This window comes from Perissodus microlepis, chromosome 4 (genome assembly GCF_051167445.1).
Source record: "Perissodus microlepis isolate ML-2025 ecotype Zambia chromosome 4, ASM5116744v1, whole genome shotgun sequence".
Classification (NCBI taxonomy): Eukaryota; Metazoa; Chordata; class Actinopteri; order Cichliformes; family Cichlidae; genus Perissodus; species Perissodus microlepis.
Genome location: NC_140464.1, coordinates 8,211,069 through 8,226,839, shown reverse-complemented (window position 1 = coordinate 8,226,839; position 15,771 = coordinate 8,211,069). Strand labels below are relative to the sequence as shown.

General features: G+C 39.8%; 1 protein-coding gene across 2 annotated transcripts in view; it reads left to right on the top strand.

Annotated features, from left to right (window-relative positions):
* Positions 1-845: 845 nt before the first annotated feature.
* Positions 846-15,771, top strand: part of znf385c (zinc finger protein 385C) — a 142,923-nt gene continuing 127,997 nt past the window's right edge. The window contains exon 1 of one of the 2 annotated variants that reach the window (XM_084925404.1): positions 846-950. The gene's annotated coding sequence lies outside the window, so the exon portion shown is untranslated. Of the gene's footprint in view, positions 1,056-15,771 lie in introns of both variants that reach the window. The other variant, XM_084925405.1, reaches the window with a different exon arrangement.

The following is a 15,771-nucleotide window of genomic DNA, read 5'->3' as shown; positions in this document are numbered from 1 at the left end:
ATAAATACCTAAAACTGGATTTTTAAGGCATATCCTGAGCAAACTTGGCATTCTGAAATGTTTTTCTTGGACAATGAGAACAAGGCTGGCATTGTGGTATGTTTATTGTTCCTGCTGTAACTATTTTTGGAGTCTGGGAAACCTTCAAATATCCTAACATAAACGCGTCATCATAACATGCCTGCTATGACAAATTTGACTGGCAATATTTTAAAGCAAACCATCGTGCTGCAGTAAGTCAAATGTCATGCTACCAATAAATAAGCTACCTGTTTGGTGCAACCACATAAATGTCAATTAAGGAATCTTAATATTGTATTTGATGTAAGTCTGTTAGGAAAAATAAGTTGTAGGGGAGAGTGTACGAAGAAAAAAAATATACATACAAGTCTTATTTGGGAAAATAAAAGAACGGGAGTGTCGTGAAATACATTTATATGTAAAGAAATGGTACTGATCCTGTTATCTGGGGTCCCAAAAACAAAGAATAGTTTGCATAGACGTGTTGATGAGTTCCTGGAGGTAAAACAGCTGGTCAGTGTAGGAACTGTCAAGACACCCATAAAAAGAGCAAAGACATCTGGTCATGTGTTTCAAAATAAGACAAAGTTGTTTGTCTTTTTTTTTTTAGATCTTAAGTAAAGAGGGTTTTCTCATAATGCAGTTTAAACTGAGGCCGAAAGTTAAATAAAAATGTTTTTTTTTCGCATCTGAAAGCAAATTTCTAACTCGCGGCCCTGGCAGTCTATCACGACTCTTTAGTGCTACTGGTATGCCATTATTGTGAAAAGCCACTTCCTTCCAAAGCTTGTCGCACTGTGTTAAACTTTACAAAACCGCTGCACTGGACAGGTTTGCTTTTTTGCCGTGGCTGCCAGTCTCAAGCCATCTGTTTCTGCCGTTGCCGGGCACCGACGAGCACCGGGAAACTCGGAAACGAAACGGGACCGGTAAGGCAAAGCGATTTCGTTTCTGAGTGTAGACATGTGAAGAAGACTGCCGAGTGCAAAAAGTTTTCACGGGACTGAACTGACTTAATGATTCGGGATTTTCAGGTGCGTGGATGCGCCGGTTTCAGACAGAGTGGAGTAAAGGGCTCATTTAGTGCATGTAAAGTTTTATTTTCTCAGTCTCTGGAGGATTAGGAGGGTTTGGCGAAAGACTGTGAATTTTTGAGGTTATGCGTAATTGCGCATCAGCAGCCGCCGCCGAATAATCCTCTTTCTTATCACTTGTTTCGCATGGAAAATGCATTTAACTGATTTGTTCTCTGAAAATAATATTAGCAAACTAATCTCCCGAATAGGCTTAATAAAATGAAAAAAGAGATTGAGACATAATTTAAAAACTAACGAAAGAGAAGGTATCTAAAAGATATATGTAAGATTCATTTGTTGGTATACATTAAACTGTGGGTCATGCACCCCTCACCCCTTTATATGACTTGACAAGACACCCTTTGTCAGTAAAAACATGAAGTTATTCTAGTGCACTTTTGCCTTCACGTTACATACAGAGTAAAATGGCTTCACGCACTGCAAGCTTTCTAATACTTAATACTTAAATACCTAATTAAATTACATTTGCAATCAAATAAGACTTTTCGCCCTTGATAGTGTTAAGGAGACTCCTTTAGTTTTAGCTTTACGTGTTCAGCTTGTCTTATTGCTATGTAACCTGTGCAAAATGCACATATTACATCGTACTACACTCTCCAGAATGTTTTGCTTATGAAGTAGGTAAAACTGGCTTTGCATGCAATCTCTTGTGACACATTTTTACTATTCGATTAACCGCAATTCTGTCACATATGGTCTAGTGGGAGCAGTAATAACAGACGTTTGCTCATGGAGGAATTCTGGACTTTTAAAGATTTATTTTTTGTTAGTGCTTTTATGAACTATCAAACACAGGGGTACTGTGGGAGGAGGGCATGTTTGTTGGCATATTGTTGGAATCATCTCCAGCTTTCTTTACCAAGTGGTTTCTGACTCTCCTTTGGCACGTTTGATGGATTTTCAGCTAAATGCCTCTTTTGTTGTATTCATACTGCCCAGTAGTTGCTGCAATGAATAAATAAAGTGAAATATCACAAGGCCGATTTTGGAGTGCTTCACAAAGTGCAGCGGATCTATACGGAGGTTATTTATGGTGAGAACCTCTGAGAGAAGGCTTCTCCTGCTGAATTAGTCTGATGATGAATGTTGTAATTTGTCTTGCCACCTCTTTTTCTTTTGTAGGAGAAAGTTTGACATTGTACAGCTTGTGCCAAGACTAGTCAACAACAGGAGATAGTGTGTAACGATACATTTGCCATGAGGCCACAAGCCATTTATTACAGTACAGGGTTTCAGCAATACAGTACAGTAATGGCAGTGTTTGTGGACATGTGTGCAAAGTGCAAGTTCCATCTGGAAAAGACATTGCCAGTAGTTGCCTGTTACCTAAACTATACTGTTAGGTCAAGCTACATTTTTATGATGAAGAGATGAATTATAAAGAAAAAAGAAAAAACTGCACTTTGTTTGATTTCTAATTAACAGGATAGCAATTCAAACAAATAGTTTTTCCCTTGCTTCAGAGTAAAGTTCTGGAGTCTCGCTCTTTTACCTCATATGTGCACACCATGAAGTTGGATAAATATGGACATGTAAAACACAATATTTATATTATACATATACATCCCATGTTTCAAAAACAGTTAATTTCCGTGGCTTTTCTGAGTGCAGTGCAGTCATGAATTGCATTACTTGACAGGGATTTTTGTGTTTTTGAGCATGCAGTGATGTCTGCTACAGTGTTATGTATTATCTATAATACACTGGCTGAGGTCACAGCCATTTAGTATCAGTTTTTAATGTTTTTTCTAGATTCTCTGTATATTTGTTTTAATCTTGTTATGAAGATGATGAAATTCCCAAATCCTTTGCCATTTTTACATTGAGAAAATAAATTCTTTAAATTGCTGAACAATTTGCTCACAAAGTTGTAAAACCATGTTTACTTCTGAAGACTCAGAAGTGTATAGTGTTTTTTTTTTCTACACAGTCTGTTATTTATTAATCCAATTATCCTTGCAGCCCATCAGGTGTTTTGTTTTATCATTACACAACTTTCCAAGTTTTCCTGTTCCCTCAGTTTTGAAGTATGTTTATGAAACTTAATTCCAAACCACATTACATTTTACTTTATGTTGCCACGTGCAATTGTTTACTTGCTTCCTTAGCATATAAATGATCTGTAGAAAGGGAACTTTTAAGTAAAGTTTGCCTCGTACTACTTCAAACCTCTTTAAAAATTGTTGATCTAACCTAATTTTTCACTCCCTTTTGCTCACAGAACCCCTTCATTCTTTGTTCAATAGATTCAGCAAGGTGCTGGAATCATTCCTCAGAGATTTTGAATCACATTGATATGATAACATCATGCAGTTGCTGAAGATTTGTTGTCTGCACATCCGTGATGTGAATCTTCTATTTCACCACCTTGCATCGATGCTTTGTTGGATTGAGATCTGGTGAATGGAGAGACATTTTGAGTACAGGAAACTCACTGTCGTGTTCAAGAAACCGGCCTGAAATAATCTGAGTTTTGGGACACAGTGTGTTTTCCTGCTGGACACAGTCACCAGAGGTTGGATACTCTGTGGTCATAAAGGGATGGACATTGTCTGCAGCTTGCACTTAGGCATTTTAAGGTGGAATTTAAATGATGCTCAGGCCCAAAGTGTCCCAACAAAATATCCCTCACGCCATTACACCACTACTGTACCCTGAGCCATTGATGCAAGAAAGGATGGATCTATGCTTTCATGTTGTTTACAGCAGTTGTTTCTGCCCTATCATCCAAATGCTGAGGCAGAAATCAAGACTTTTTAGATTAGGCTACGTTTTTCCAATCCTCTGTTTGATGAGCCTGTGCAATTTGCAGCTTCAGCTTCCTGTTCTTAGTTGATAGAAGAAAGATGAAACCTGGTGTTCTCCTATGTTGGTGTAGCCCATCTACTTAAGGATTTGTTGTGTTGTTTGTTCAGAGTTGCTCCGCTGTATATTTTTCTTGCAACGAGTGGTTTGCGTTACTGTTACCTTACTATCAGCTCAAAGTATTCTGTTTTCTCCGTAAACATTAGATATCGTTGTGTGGGAAAATCCCAGTAGATCAACAGTTTCAGAAACACTCTGACCAGCCTGTTCTTCAACAAGAATGTCACATTCAAAGTTACTTAAATCACATTTCTTCCCATTTCTGATGCTTGGGTTGAACTTCAGCAGGTCATCTTGCATACATGGCTGAATGCATTTAGTTTCTGCCATGTGATTATATTAATTAGATTAGACTGATTAGAAATTTGTATTAGTAAGTTGTTGAACAGGTGTACCTAACAAAGTGGCCAGTGAGTGTATTTAACTTGAGAATAACAAGAAAAAGTTATTATTCAAACAGATGATTAGCAGATCATATTTAACAGTGCTTGCTCATAGGAGGTGATCTGATGTTGGGTTCTTTACCCTGCAGTATAAAGAACCTATAGCCAACAGTTCTAATTTCACACCATATAAATAAACTTGAATTGGACTGAATTGAATAGATATCTGTATCTGAATTATAGCTGACAAAATAACTGGCAGCCACATTCAGCACAGCGCTGATTCATGTTTTGATAATGTTTCATTATCTCACCTAAAGCTCTCGTTTAGCCCAATAGCAGTTGACCTACACCTACATCATCCTGCGTGGATGTGGGTAGAAGTGCATGCACAGCAGAGCAGGTTCAATGTAAGAAATTGTTTTTGAATGAGTCACTTGGACATTTCAGGTAAAACACATAATATTGCTCTAACGCTTATGAAAGGATGCTAGAAGTTTTTCAATTGGATGAAAAATAATGTGGCTTTTTTTTCTCTTCACTGAACAATAGACCTACTACTAACTATGGCATATAGTTTAGGGCGGAGATGGGGTGTGCGTGAGTGACTGAAGCATTGCTTAGGTTTTGTTGTTGCCATTGATGGTAAAGAGAAGACGTCAACAAACAGCCTGTCTTGTTAGCTGTGGTTACTAGTTTTTTACCTCCACTTTGGCAGCCAGCGGTGAAACGTGTCTCAGCAAAATGCTTTAAAGTGCCTTTATACTCATTGTAGGGTTCAGGGCTGAAAACCCTTGTTCATCTCACAGGGGTCATTTTGGAGGAAGCATTAGCGGTAGATTTGAGAGGGTTCCCTCTGTGTCTGCACTACATTTCATCTACTTGGGGGCTTGAAAATATCTTTTCTTCTATGGGCATTGTTTGTGAGATTGTAGATGTTACTTTGTGGGGAAGATGGCACCTTACATGAAAGAAGAAATGTAATTATTTACTCCACAGGTCTGCAGAGACATCTGGTGAGACTTTAAATAGAATACAACAAGAAATGAGGAGAAAAGTGTTAAAAATGGTATGATATGAGCAAAGTAAAAGTGAGAGAGACAGCATTACATGGGAGCTCTACACAGCTCGAATTTTCTGATATCGGTAATTATAAACATTTTCTGACAGGCTGTGTGTGAGTATTTAAAGATGTAAAGCCACTTAGGCTTACAGTGACATTCTCATAACGGCCACAGCATCTCCCTCTTTTTGATTTGATGGTCCTCAGGTTATCTTCTCTTTTGCTTGGACAAGAGACCAGCTTGAAGCTTGAAGGCTTTTAAATAGTATGCTAAACATACACACAGAGGAATACGAATACTGTCATGGTACTCTTGCTACCACTATGTCAAGACTTTATGGATATATTTATACTTTTCAATGTGTGCATTTGAAAAAGATTTTCTGTGATCCACATGCATTTATATTGCTGAGTGTAATTTTCTGTTTGGTTTCACTCGTATGCTGTTCAGCTGCCCACTAGCTTATTTACTTTGACTTTTTCATGATCATCTTCCTTGTTACTGTTACGTGGTATCGTCACCTGCTGAGCGAAGGTGACCAGTGTGCTCAAGCTGAGGAGCCGACACAGTTGGAGCCTGCAAGGTCCAAGACTGAATCTACACATGTGTGGGTAGATTGTTGACCTTTCTGGTTCAGTCTTTATCCCTCTCTCTGTGTGACTGATACCCTTGATTTCAACCTGTGCTGTAAAACCAATCAGAGCAGTACCGTGACCTTCAGTTGGACTGTCTGAAAAGTTTTGTGCTAAAATTGTGACGCACATGTTGTCATATTTCTGTCTGCCAGAACAAACACACAGCTAAATCCAACTTAGCTGGGGGTAGCCTGGCACTGGAGGACATCACTGTTCTGTCATGGAAAAGTAGATGTGCTATCATATTCAACACAATCTTGAAATTTGTACAAGGCATTTCATCACAAGTCACAGCTAAGGTGTCGTCAGAAGAATTTATTCAGTTAAAAAAAGCTCTTCAAGGAGAATGGATTAACACATAATGTTCATAAATTGTGAATTTCTTCCACACACTGAGGGGATTGGGTGCACAGCAGTGGGGCAAGTAACTAGCTGTGCATGGCTTTGGTTGATGGGTGCAATGAAAAGTTTATATTTATATTAAAAGGCATGAAAACCTGACCTTCATGCCATGCTGTCTAGTTGGAGTAGTGGTATGTGTCTACCCCAGAGCCTTTAGCTGGCCTGGGTTGTTGCCCTGTGTGAGACTAGATGTGACAGAAAGGTGGCGGTGGACTTGGTAGGGGTCAGGGATTCTGACAGCTGCACACAGAGCTGCGTAGATCTCGAGACTTGCCTTCTGTCCGTTTCCCATTGTTAGAGCCTTCCTCTCTCAACTCTCCTGACTGGCATGCCTGACCAAAGGTGCTTATCCCAAGCAGAGACTGCCTGCTTCTCGGTGGTGAGCAGTAGATGTGACACAACTGAACCCATTACTGTCTCTTGGCATCCCTCTGTAGACCCCTTTTCTATCCCCTCGTGACACCTGAATCCCCCTTCTGAGCCCTGTGCCCAAACAGAAATGGATCTGGCACAGTGAAGTTGGAAGACAAATGGGAATAATAGATGGGAGGGGAACATTTTCAACACCTACAATAACATCAGAAGGCAGAACCTCTTCAGTAGCACTTTCAGCATCTGTGTTGAGCTTCATTTGATCTGATTTTGATTTGTTGTAAAATCATTATGTTCATTAACAGAAAGCAGCAGAAGTCTGCCTCGCTGCCATCAACCTTAGATGCCTACACGCACACATTCACAGATGTGTAATGACTCACACTCACAGTGGCTCCAGTGTTAGAATGGCACACTCACTTACACAAACAGATGCACATACACAGAGGTGCATTTATGCCGCTGAGCTGCTGCTGAATGGCGGTGCTCTGGGGTTGAACACTGGCTCAGTGTTCGGGGCCAGGTACACCACCTCAACCACTCCAAGCAACAACAAACCTTAAAAAGGTTGCTTGTTTAGGTCCAACTGAACTTCTCAGGTAGGGTGGCAGCTAAATCACTTGATCAGAGCCTTCATAATGAGCAGCATTCATGAATATGCAAATATTTTATTGACTTTTCTCTTTTTTTTGTACATTTATTTTTGTAGGTGTGCTTTTTTTCAGTAACACCCTCATTCACATACAGTCACTTACTCACATTCACATCTGTTAGCTGCTAAACACAACTACAGGCTTTCAGAGGAGATCTGTGGGACCTGCGTATTGCATAAAGGCAAAACAGTCATCATTATTGACAGAAGTAAGAGTATTACTCATTTGCTTTCACGGCATCGGGATTATTTATAACTGAGATGACTAGTTTCCCAATCTGGATAGCGTGTTGAGTCTTTGTCCCTCATCACTTTCCGGGCTTTTGAATGTCAGGATTATTGGAGCAATATTCATGTTCACTTTTTTTGTAGCAAGGTTTGGGAATTTACTGTTAAATCCAAGGCAAGGAAGCAGTGAAAAATAAAGCCCACCCCCTCACTGCAAGCTATTTTTATTTGGTTGCTTTTAATAAATGAAACGCATTAGTTTAAGTAATAATATTTGGGTGCAATGGATTTATCTGAGGCAAAATCTTTAGAGTAACCACTCTCTATAAAAGCTTTTTAGTTGAATTGTAGGACAGTTTGCCCTCACCTTGCTTCAACCTTGGTTGACATATTATTTAGTATTTTTCTAGTGAAAAAAGGGAAGTTAATTATGATATAAGCCATTGCTGAGAGTGTGAATAAGAATGATTCTTTTCATAGCCAAACATGCGCCCACTGTTTGCTCTACCATATAAAATAGTGGGTGGATTTAGCTGTAATTCAAAAGATAAAGCTTGGAATAAAAATGAAATGCCCTGCTGTCTGTAGCATAAATGTTTGAGCAGTGTGGATATCTTTGGAGAAAATATCAACATCCCAAAAGACAATTTCAGAACAGCAGGTGAAAGATGTTTTTTTTTTTTTCTGTTGCGTGCGTCACCCAAATGCCAGATAGTAACAAATAATGAATATGCAGCTCTAACAGCCATCAAGTTAGACTGGCACCTCACAGTGTTTTGGATCTGCTATATATCATCTACTTTACATTCATCTGCTGGGAGCTTAGGTTAAACTGACTGTACCTGTAAGATTTGTTGCTCCATCACAGTAGCATTTTTCTTCCAGTGAGCTTTCCTTATGGAAAATTATTGACAATGAAAACTATCACGGTCCTGAGTTTTTGTGTAGTATTTATTGTTGAGACTTCTTTCCCTCCTTGGTCTCCAGTCTTTGTTGTGGTCAAATATATTTGTCCCTCACTTCATTGTATATTCCTTCAATCCCATTCCAGTTGTTTTAGCAATCTTCCCTTAGGAATGTTTGAGCATTTGTGATTATATATATTGATTTTCGATGAGTATTCCTCATGTTTAGGTGATGGTCATTTCCCCACTGATAAATTCAAAGACTATGGTGAAAAAACAGCCAAAATGCGCAGGAGGAACTGAATGTACTGAACAGGCCAATCATAATAACTGTGGGGTGCATCAACGTGATGCTGTTACATTTCTGGGGCGTTGAATGGAGCTGGGTAGTGTAGTGATAAGACTACACACCTTTGCAGCGGGAGTTGCAAGTTTGATTCCCACACGGTATCCAGTAAGGGTCCTGGCTAGACCCCCATGCTAAATCCCCGCCCAAAAAACAAGCCCTGGAATGGCACGGCTACATTCGCAGCTTGGACACAAGCATTTCACTACATGTTATATGGATGTGACAAATAAATATTGTTTGAATGTCAGGTTTTGTTGTAGGGTTTCACAGGGGTTTGCAGTTTTGAGATTGTCAGCCTGGACCTACAGCAGCATAACTAATATAATGAAAGGTATTGTTATCCTTACAATAAAATGAACATTTTAAACCTGATCTTTAGTCCATAATTTCCCCCCAGGGCAAACTGGGAGCTGGCTCTAAAGGAAATGAACCGGATAGGTTAACGATCCACCTTACTGCACTTTTCAAAATGCTCGACATGTAGCAAGTGGGTAAACCTGCACAAATGATCTTTTGGGATAAAATAGTACTTTGAAGTCTTTAAGATATGATGGGGCCTGATTATTCAGCACTGTGTATGTTGATGAGAAGGACTATAAATTATGAGTTTAACAAGGAGCCACTGAAGCCAGTATGAGAGGAATATTGTCACTGTTTTTGTTCGCTGTTAGTACATTTTACTCATGCCTGTCAGCTATTTGTGTAATGTTTGTGCTTATTGTTAACAGTGTGACTAAACGAGATAGTGTTTTTGTGGATTGTGTGTTTTCAGTTTGCTTTCATATGTAATTCCTATGAAAACAATCATCTGTTTTATATCCAGCACAGCAAAAAGCTCTTCTCCTGCCCCCAACAGCTATCAGAGTCATTACAGCCTGCAGGAGGTGGTACCAAAGCTTCCTCCACCCCACCAAGCCACCAACCCCTGCCTCTATCTCGCATTGATCAGGGTGGAAAGACATGTAATCCATGGTGATCACAGTAACCTCCACCATCTGGAGGGCTGACTCTGAGGCACACACTCTTGTTTTACTGTGTCTCTTATTGAACCATGCAGGCTGTGATGAGAGGGGGCTGGATATTGATGGGTGAGGCTCAGGTCACCACAGATAGCCTCATAGCACTTCTGGTACCGAAGATGAGCCTGTGATGCCACTATTGACGTAGCAGCTGACTCATAATTGCTCATATCATTCAACTGCCCTCTTTCATCTACGTCTACCATATCCTCACAATGAACCAGGGCTTAGCAAACCTATCAGTGGGGGCCTGGTCTTGGATTAGAAGTCAGATTATCAGGCTCTTACCATATGAAGCCTTAGCCGCTCTAGAAAATTGAGATTGTTTATTCTTTCCACAGTCTCAGTATGCTTTCACACTGTTTACTTTGTGTCGTCGGTCTGTGCACTTTTTCCAGCGGTATCTGTCTCTATCCATTTTCTCATTTACAGCTGAGGTGATTTTCATTTCTGCGTTGCAGGAGTGTGTGGGTGATGTGCGTTTGCACTCTGCTGGAGGCCCCTTATCCTCCATGTCAAACTGGTGGGCCATGAGTGGATGAAGAAAGCAAGGCCAGCTCTCTGCTCTTTGAGATTCCTTATTAACTCCACTTCCTCTGGTTCAAAATCCCTCTTAGCCCTGCAGCAGCAGCCGAGACATCAACTCTTAACTCGCGCAGCTGGCGCACATATCGACTCGCTGATCCACTAAATCGCTTCTGTTAACAGAATTGATTCACTGTCTCTCTCTCCATTTCTTACCTGTTTGGCGAGTTCCTGCATCTATAGTACTTCTGACATATCCTGACTTGAGCCGTACATATTAAAAGACTCATTCTACTAATGATTCAGTGTGTATGTTAAGTCAGTGAGGAGGCAAAAGCTGAGGGTACAGGGAGCTCCACTTGTACTATATTACTCATCAGCTTGGCTTTGTCTCCCACCAGTTCAATTTAAGCCATCCCAAACTCACGCTAGCCTGATAGACCCTATAATTGAACTATATATTTCTTCCTGTCAGTAAAAAGAAGAATGGGAATCTTTCAGTGCTCTGCTCCTGGGAGCATTTTTGCTGACAAAACAGAGTCTACTGGGGTTGGGCTAACAATTGCAAAGACACTGCTGTCACAGAGTGTGCACAACACAAGATAAAGAGAGCGGAGGAATGCATGCACTTGCTCTCTGAAGAGCCACATACAGTCCTTTTCAAGCCAAAGCAAGGAAAAAGATACCTGAAAGTACAGATACGACTTAATAACTCCAAAAGATTGTAGATAGCTGATGTCAACAGGCGCTAACATCTAAATAAAGCTCAAATATACCCCTTTTATTTTAAACAGTTTAACTACAGGTTGTTTCACTACACAAACTCCAGCTGTACTTTCTCACTCTTTCCTTTGATTGTGTCCACACAAACTGCTGTATTCACATAGTCCCCCCCTCTTCTCATTCACTCCACTACCTCATCACCATTTTGCAGTCTGTTTACTGATATAAATATTCAAAAATGTTATCCCGTCAATATGGCAATTTCTTGTTGTGACATCGGATTCGGCATCAAAAAAATCGCCAATGTAGAAGTTAGAAATTCTGATATCAAAACAAAACCATTCTCTTTTTGACCAACGGTCATTTGCAATACTGAAAAAAGCTCAGAGGTTCCTGAGGGTCTTCATTCTCTCAGTGAAGTGAGCAGGGTGCTACAAGATCTGCAACCCAGTGATGCCTCAGTGACTGTCTTTGAAGAATCAAGGCAAGAATCAAAACAGTGCACTATTCTTCTTCAGACAAATTGAACCCCCAAGTCCGCAGGAAATCAATAGCTAGGAAACTGAGGTGAAAGCAAAAACAATGGAGATCTGCTGTTTTTCACGGCAAACTAGGAGAGGAAATATGAGTATATCTGAAGCTGTGAACCTGAGGACATCTGATCCCTTTCCGTGCACTACTAAACAAGTATGTTGACACTGAATGCACATAAACCCCAACTTAGACAAACATGGCTCGCACAAATCAACATCACAGTAGCAGCAGCTTAGTTTTCATCTCCAGACAGCAGCAAACCTTTTCCCCCACCTACACTGAGGTGGCAAAAATATCCATGTCAGTCTCATTATGGAAATTTCTACAGTCCTTTATTAAAGGCTATGTGGCTGTTACTGAGTGAGCACAGATCTATTCTAGGACGGATCCCTGACAAGTAATCATAGGTGATTAACCACAGGTGTGGCAAACCCATTACACCTCAATCAGTTTATTCAGTATTTTAAGTAGCTTCTGAAATGCAAATTGACAATCGGCTGTACCAGGACTGTCCAGGTGCCAAAACTGGTTCATCAGAAGCTTCAGTTTGGTCCACTCAATGGTTTTGTCTAAGTGGGAAAATTGCAGTGAAGTCATTTATTTGTTTATTTTAGAAATATATTAGTATATATAGTGTACCAACAAGATGCCAGCGTTACTAAAGAGGAGTCATGTATATCAAGGAATGAAGAAAGCCTGTGTGCAAGTAATCTCTAAAGGTGAAAAGGTTAGGGTTCAGACTCTTCTAAAGTCTGCATTTGAGACTTTTTTTCTAGTCCTGGCTCTGCATGATGTCATTGAAATGAGATTTATTGGTCATCTGAGGCACACAGCTCTGTGAACTCAGAAACCCCACGCCAAGTACAAGTTCCAGTACAAGATAAATAAATACTATTTGAACCATTAATTACACAAAACTACTCCAGTGGAGCCCTAGAATAAAATGAAACAGAGTATAACAGGTTCACTTTAAATGAAATACAAAGAATTGGAGGTGAAAAGCAGCAATAAAAATTCATATCATTGTCGCTGAGTTAAGGGCACAGGCTTAATTATACAATATTATTATATCCTCCCCAACTCAAGCTAGATTAAACCTATAGTGCTGTACATAAAAGGGATCTAAAATATGTCTGAATCTGAAATATCTCTCAATTGAATCCAGGATAATTGACTATGAACTTGAACCTTCAAGCCTTTTCAGACTAAATGAAATATGCTAAAATACCTAAAATGACATCAACTTTTAGACAACCTTTTACTTTTACCTGAATGATTTTCAAAACATTTTTGAAGCATTTAATAAGAGTCCATAAACTTGCTCTGAAAGCAGGATAGAACTTGTTAAATGTTTACAACAGTGTGCTCAGTCATTGCCTGTGCTGGATCTCGACAGCCTTCCCACTTCACAGCTTGTACCAAGGCACTCCTCCTCCATGGTAAACTTTACTGTGGCACATGAACACACAGCTCGCATATTTAACCCCAAAAACCTACTCCAAAAACCTGCTTGTATGGGAAACGAACCCCTCACAAGGCAGCAAGAACATAGAGAACACCCTTGTTCCCATACTGGCTCAGGACAGAGAGGTTCTAGAGCCTTCAGAGGGTTTAAAGTTGAAGGACGGGATTGGTAGGAAAAACATACACTGGAGCTCTGTATTTCTGTAACTTCCTCCTCCACCTTCCTCTGGAACAACCCTCGCTCCTGCTTCGTCTTGTTCCTGCTGTCCACTTACAGTAGAGACAAGTATCCCTGGTATCCCTGTTTTGTTTTTTCTTTTTCTTTTGCTTGTTTCTCAAGTCTATTCCAGACTCCTAAGCCACTGTGCATGAGCCAAGTTCATCACACTTTGCAACAGTGAGCTCAAGTCTTTCTAACAGTGTGGAAATAAATCTTTAAACCAGGAAAAACAGCGAGTGAAAAGTGAGATGAAGCCTGTCTTTAAAAGAGAGGAGCAATGGGCCCTGAGGGCACTTCTCAGCTTGCATGTAAACCTGCTAGCCCTTGCTTTTCAACATGCCAAAAGAGGTGTTACATAAATGACAGAACATTCTCAATGGCTACTTTTTGTATGCTAAAAGCCTTCTCCCAGGTTGGTGTTTATGTTAATGATTTTGTCAGGGTTTTGAAGTGCCTGGATGACGAGCAGCTAGCCTAGAAACGAAGGAGCAGCTCTGACCTTGGCCCACTTCAGGGATTCGCTCTGGTTTCTGACTAATAGAGTACGCACTATTCTTTCTCCCACAACATGCACTCAAAATAGCTCTGGCATGCTCCATTAAGCAACATTTTAATTGTTAACATGGCATACTCTGTCCTTGGCACACATTAACTACTTCATTTAAATGTCAATCCCCATTAAAGAAGGAGTGAGGAGATAATTGTTTTAACTGGGAACAAGTATCTATTAGCATCTCAGGGAGTTAAAGTGCAACCACACATGTTAACAGTGTTTTGGCCCTCTAACGGCTGTCAGAACTCCTCCTACTGTAATAAAAGACAAATGTATCCATCAAGATATATTCAGTTGTCAATTAAGAAATGGCAAGATTTTGGCACAAAGCCTATGTAACTAAGTTTGAAAGACTTGCATATTCACCATGGATGTATAGCTTAAAGCTGAGTTATTTAAAAAAAAAGAAAGAAAGAAACTTTCACTTGATTTAATGTTCAATTTAAATGGTTTATAAATTCTTTGAGATGCACTGTTTCTCTCAGGGGCTCCCTTGATCTTATCCAACAGGCGATACCGTTAAATTGCTCAATCAGTTGTCACCATCACAGCATCAAAGAGTTGGCCACAAATTCATTTTGCAGAATAACAACCACCTTACATAAACAGCCAGAGATAAGCCAATATTACACATGCACTGTAGCACAGGGGCCTCATTTATAAAACAGATTTACAAAGAGTTTTGATCTCAGGTTTAGTTTGAGCAGGAAGCAGTATGCAAGTACTCATGAAACCTTCCTTTCACTTGGAATTTATAATGCAAGGGGCTTCCTTGCCAGTTATGTGGTGAAGTTTTATATACATCCAAGCAAGTGGTGCATTCACTGCAATGGTGATACACTACCCACCTGCATGTTTTACTCTGTTTGTTAACCCACGATTTTTTGTCTACCGAACATGTTTTGCTTGAATTTACTCTCATCTATGATTTTTTTGTCCATGGTTATTCTTGACTAATCTTAAATGGACAAATGACAAATTTGCTACTTCCTCATTTGCAACATGTGTTTGGAACATGGCAAACACAGCAAACAGCTGATAGAGCAGAGCTGGGCAGTGTGTGAATGAGTAAAGAAAAAACTAATTATAACAAATGTTAATGAACTCTATTGAATTTGTTTATGTGCCTGAAAGACAAATATTGGCCTATATATCAGAATTTGGGGCTGTAGTATTAAAAACCCTATATCTGTCAAGTTTATCTGTTCTGATAAACTTGAACTTGTCTTGACATTGCTCAGCACAGTTGTATGTGAAGTCACTTGTCCTAGTCTGTCAGATTAGGCTTTTAATGGACTTTACCTTGCCAGCACCCTAGCACAAATTCTCTGTGATGTCTGAGCTCATGTGAAAATAGAGCAAATAACTGCCTGGAGAATTCATAGTGGTTGAGTGGATGTCATGCATCCTGCCTTTTGCATGCTTTACCCAGCTACCACCGTTTGCCTAAACCAAACAGTTTACTTCCAGTAATGAGATTGTGTGTTTGTCATCTGACCATGTTCTGTTGTGTGCTAAAAGTGAGACAAATGCAACTACCGCACCAGAATTTTTCAATATAGTTCATGTATAAATATGATAAGGAATAAGGAACTCTCTTTCAAGAGACAAAACAAATCCAGTTGACATGGCCCTTGCAGAGTCCTGACCTCTATGTTATCAAGTCAGTTTCTTCTATCTCTTTTATGTAATCTCAGACTGAGCCTAAATCCTGTGAAAAATATTGTCAGGGTGTCCAGCATGCTTGTAACAACCAGTAA